The following is a 6,000-nucleotide window of genomic DNA, read 5'->3' on the forward strand; positions in this document are numbered from 1 at the left end:
CCAAGGTAAATTGCTTCGTTCCTACTGTTCATAAACTATATTATTACTAAAGTAATGGAGTTGGTACTTTGAATAATTTTGATAATTGAAGGAAACTCATAAATATTGATAGTAGGAGCCTAGAATCATAAAATATGAAATTGATGCATTGCCTTGAATGGAAAATCTGTGTTTGTCCCCTATACAGAAGTAGAAGTTAAAAGAGCAGATGAAAAACCAAAAAAAAAATTCTATACCTGTGAATTTGAACTTGATAAATGTTGTTATACATTAAATTGGACTTAAAAATACAAAATACACTGTGTGGGGATGAGAAAATTTAAAGTACCCTCAGGAGAGTACCTATGATGGTACTTATAGGTCGTAAGTGAAACACCCTGGTTTTTGAACCATGAAAATTTCCTGAGTTTTGAACTCTCTGAACATCATACGACTTAGGCTTATGAATCGTATGAAGTGGGTATGACCTAGGGTGCCCAATTTGTATGTTAAGTGGTGTGATCTTTATCGTGTATTGTCCTAGGTACGACTAGACTCTATACAAGTCATATAGAGACGGTATGAGAGAGTTATGTCACTTATATGTTGGATAGTCTCCAGCCCCTTTTGAATCTGTCTTGGATATGGTTTGAGGATAGTTTTCGTATGACACGACCTAAACCAGGGCCTTGTCATAATGGGCATCCCAAGTCCAACAAGGATAGAAGACAACCCTAGATACCCAATCCAACCTCCAATTATAAACCCTGAGTCGAATGAATTTCGAACGTATAACAAGATAGAGTGATTAACAACTCAAAGACTTTGGGATAGGTCCATGACCATAGCCAACCCGAACAAGTCTAACCATCCAAGACCAACCAACAACCATGACCAAAACCAAAATAATAGCCAAGTCCATATCCATAACATAATAAAATGAAACAATCACAAATAAAATAAAGTCATATGGTATCATCCCCGTTACCAATACAAATGCCAAGGCTAACACCACAGCCGACACCTCACATACAAACCCATAGTAGTTCCACAAATCCTCTATTCAAAATCAAAGCAACATCCGATCGGGATATGCCCTCGACCATAGCCAAAACCAATGTCCAAGACTAACCAATTAAAACATAAGAAACTAAAACTAGAAATGGATCCTTCCAAAGTATGAAGCTCACCACTTCAAGTCAATACAAATTGTTCCCAAAGTCTAATCACTAAGTAGGAGGTGTAGTATGACCAACACCTGTACCGTGTGGGGATATAGAGTCTATGACGGTTAACAGTTGAAGCGTAAGCATGTAACTCAAGAATAAGGATAAAATAGTGCCAAAAGTTTCAAACAAATCAATCAATGCATATACCAATTCAATAAATATACATACATATTTATACCATGTTGGGATAGGGAATAAGATTAACATGAACTTTGAAATCATTAACCTGGGTTGTGTAGCATGATTATCATAGAATAAGGCACCCACAAGCTATATGGGCTCAGCTTTCCCCTAGCTGGAAGGGCCTCAGTGTGTATAGCCGCACGAAGTAGAGAATATCCATATACGTATATGACTCTATGAGAGGACTCAAACCTCCCAGTATAATCAAGGTAACTTAACCATAATTACAAGTATTATGTAGGACTCGAACCTCCTATTTATATATTCATTCAAAGGACTCAAACCACCTGATAATAAGACACCCACACAGGCTGATACAGTTTCTAGTGTTAGTCCTTCGGACTCCACTTTCACAGACCGACTAAACATCCCACTTTAAATCCTAATTTAAAAACATCATTCCATATACACAACCGTTTACTCAATTACTTTCCAATGGCACTTCGTTGGCATCGTCATACCAACACTACTTGTAAGTATACCCCATGTCATTACCATTATCAATCAACCATTCATTCAATTGACTTTAGGACTCGAACCCATTTTCTAACAAAAATACTTATTCAATTTAAAGTTTAGGAACTCAAACTCTTTTGCTAACAAAGACAAAAATAAAGTTAATATTTAGGGACTCAAACCCATTTAACAATTTAAACCACCAAGGTTACCATTTAGATCATTATATGGACAACAAGGCCTTCACAAAACCATTTACCAACTATTCATATGCATAAGGACAATTTCGTAGTTCAAAACACTATGTCATGTGACTATTTCATTCTCTTAGACATTTTCACAAACACTTTGATGGCATGCTATTATCAATATCAAAATCAAGGTAAAAACCATCAAGTTTGGGGTAACCTATGACCCATTTGTTAAACCACAATTATCAAAAACCCACATGTGCAAACCATGATCAAAAATATGTATAAATATAAGTTAAATCAAGAGTAAACAATACTCAACCATAAGCAACAAAACCCATAATTTTGGTTTTCAAAACCACCATTTAAGAATCATAATCACACTTTAAAACATATGATATTTATAAAAAAATAGATAGAAGAGTCACGTGCCTTATTAAATAAGATTCGCGGAAGAAACTTGACTCTTAAGCCTCAAGATGATCACCTTTGAAGAACCATAGCCCCAATCTTTAAGAGAGAGTTTAGAGAGTGTTTTTAGAGTATTTTATCTTTCAATAGTGGGTTATGAGAGGCCACAACATCTTTTAAGATGTGGGGACTTAAGAATTTTGGGGTGTGAAATATCTAAAATAACCCCAACTTAAAAGCTAAAAATATACATGCAGCAGGGTACGACCCATCCCCAAAACCATAACTTGGGGTTTGAGTAGTACCCTTATTTCATACCCTATCATAATCTTGGACCCCCATACTGACCAAAATACGACCACACATTACTAAACCATACACTAAAATACGAGAAGAACTCTATGACCCGTACCCTAGATAGATTATTTTGAAAAAGACTTAGGGCACCATATGAGTTAGCAACATAACATTCGTACCCCAACAAATGACTAGTAAGGTGTGAAATAATATATTGGATAGAAACCAACCTAATTAAACTATTTTACATATAATATAAGGAACCTTAAACCATTTAACATCATATGAATAGTACCCATAAGTTGTATGATGTCCAGTGAGCTCGAATCAAGAAATTTTCTAAGTGTTCAAAGCAAAGATGTTTCAGTATGATGAAGGTAAGACTTAGGTAAAGGAGTCATATGTTGGACAACATATGGTTTCTAATATTCTGATCAAGTTATGAGTAAAGGGTACCACTCGTATCACGTGGTATAATTGGAGGGATCAAACTGTATCCTCCTGCGATGATTTGTACAATTTAAGTAGGGGGTATTCAAGATATTTCCACTCTTAACCCCTTTTAACCCCGTGACTTAAAATACTTTTGGGACTTTATTTACCCTATTATTCTTAATCAAAAACATTTTAAACACTCTCAAATATCTCTCAAGCTCTTAGGTTAAGAAGAGGCTAGGGTTTCCTTCAAGGTGGTCAATTAAGGCTGTCAAAGGTGGTTTCTCTACATCTTCTTTGGTATCTAATACATGTTACTCCTCCTTCATTTTTAGTTAACTAAATTGACGTTTTAATAAATGGTTATCATGATATTATTTTGGCTTTATGTTGGTTTTGAAATATATGTTGTGGTTTTGGTTATTAATGGTTGGATAATGTTTTACCCATGTTTTACTAGGGTTTTTCATATTATAATGTTGGTTAGAACATTGTGGCATGCATGGTAATGTTAAATGGGTTTAGGGGTACTTTGGATTCCCCAAATTTCTTGGTTTTGGTTTTGGAAACTATATGTCCTCAACCTGTTTGATAAAATGCCTATGAGAATGGTTTTGTCACATAGTTTGACTTTTATTGAAACTATTGCATTCATGATATTTAAATGAAACTTGAATTATTTTGGTTGGTTTTAAATTATTTAGCAAGTCCTTTATGGCCATTGTTTTGGTTTAATTCTTAATCATGTAAGGTACGTGAAATCCCTTAAGTGTTGGATAATGACATTGCTTGCAAGCTATAATCAGTATGAAGATACCACTCCTAATGCCTTGGTAAAAAACCTTTAGAATTGATTGGTGGTGATGTGCTAATGGTTTTAATTAGGAAATAATAGTAGGTTGTGATAGCTTATTGTGAAGGTGTAAGTCTGATAGATAGATACTGGAAACTCATGTTTGCCGACATGAGGGTTGGCCATGGTGACCTAATACTTGTAGGGTACATGGGAATACCCAAAGTTTATACTTTTATATATGTATAAATAAAGGGAGAATGGTGCAAGAGAATCCCCAGACCCTCTGATAACTTTGGTTTGTGTGGCTACACATACTAGGCCCATTCAAGGGGTAACACAAGACCCATATAGCCCATGAGTGGATTATGAAGTTAAAGCTACACAAACCTAGATTAAAGATTTTAAATGCATGCTAAACCCAGTTCACTTTCCCCGCATGGATTATATATATGTATACATATATAGATGTGATTGCATATATTTATTTACTTGGTTTTAAATATAGGCATTATTTTATCCATACTCCAGAGTACATACTAGCATTCACCCACCAAATCATCTCCAAGCACTGTTTTCCCATGCGATGTAGGAATCGTCCATACTACTCCTCTTGCTGAGTAACTTATATTTAGGGACAGCTTTGTGTATGATTCAAGTGGTGAGCTTCCATACTCCAGAAGACTTCATTTCATGTTATATGTTTCTCTACATATTTTTATTATTTCTTAGACTTTAGTTTATGGCTATGTTCGAGGGCATGTCCCGATTGGATACTATTTTAATTTTAGTTAGAGGCTTTATGAGACTACTTTCGGTTGGCATAGGTGGTATCTCTATTGGTTTCAACCTTGAAATTGATAGTAGTATTAGGGATGACACCATTTGACTATATTTGATTTATGATTATTCTAACTTGTTATGTTATATAATCGAGATTCATTCAACATTAGGTATAGGGCAGTTATGGTTGGGCATTGGTGGTGTTCTCTGGTCCTGGTTGGACTTAAGGCACCCAACACAACTTGGCCCTAGTTTGGATCATGTCAGATTGGTATCAGAGACCTAGGATCATGGTTAATTTGGATTCCACAAAGTCATGTCGAGTAGAGTCTCTTTTAAGGGTATGTAGTACGCTGCACTCATAAAGAAGAGGCCACAAGGAATTTAGAAATGTTTCTCATTATTTTGTTTTGTTTTTAACCTGTTAATACTAAGTCCTAAACTCTTATCTAATTCCAATTTTCTCATTTTTTAGATTATGACTCGACGATCTGAAGTTCATAGAAACTCCTTTGTCCCAACTGGGGACAATGTTAATAGGACACATACTACTTATAGGATCCTTACACGGTCTTGGAGTCCAGTTCTTAATGTCCTATAGTTCCTTCGGTTCCCTCTAGTCCTTCTCATACTCCTCAGGCAGAAGTGATGAACATCGAGTTTTGTCAATCTATTCATATGTTAGCACAGTTGGTAACTAGTCAATCTGAGCATGGTATTCCTGTTACTCCATCTTCAAAGGCCACAAGGATTGTCCAGATCATGTGGTTGAACCCTCTGACCTTTACTGGTGTTAAGGTAGAGAAGGATTCTCAAGGTTTTCTAGATGAAATAGAAATGATCTTCTGTGTTATGCATGCCATGAATGTGGAAGGCATGGAGTTTGTCACCTACCAACTTAAGGATATGGTATACCAATGGTACAAAGAATAGGATCAAGCAAAGGGTGACGATATTGAGTCATCTCTATAGAAAGATTTCTCTAATGCTTCTCTAGATTGCTTTTCTCCTCAAGATTTAAATAAGGAGAAAGCAAAAGAGTTTGTTAATCTGAAACAAGGTAAGATGTCGATCAAGAAATATTCCTTGAAGTTAGACCAGTTATCGTGGTGTGCTCTAAAGTTGGTTTCTAGTATGAGGGATTGAATGAGGAAGTTCACTTCTAATTTTTCCTAAGACTAAATTTTGGAAAGTAAAGCCACCTTGTTGATTAAGGACATGGATATCTCCAGGCTGGTTGTCT

The sequence above is a fragment of the Capsicum annuum genome, unplaced genomic scaffold (genome assembly GCF_002878395.1).
Source record: "Capsicum annuum cultivar UCD-10X-F1 unplaced genomic scaffold, UCD10Xv1.1 ctg5136, whole genome shotgun sequence".
Lineage (NCBI taxonomy): Eukaryota > Viridiplantae > Streptophyta > Magnoliopsida > Solanales > Solanaceae > Capsicum > Capsicum annuum.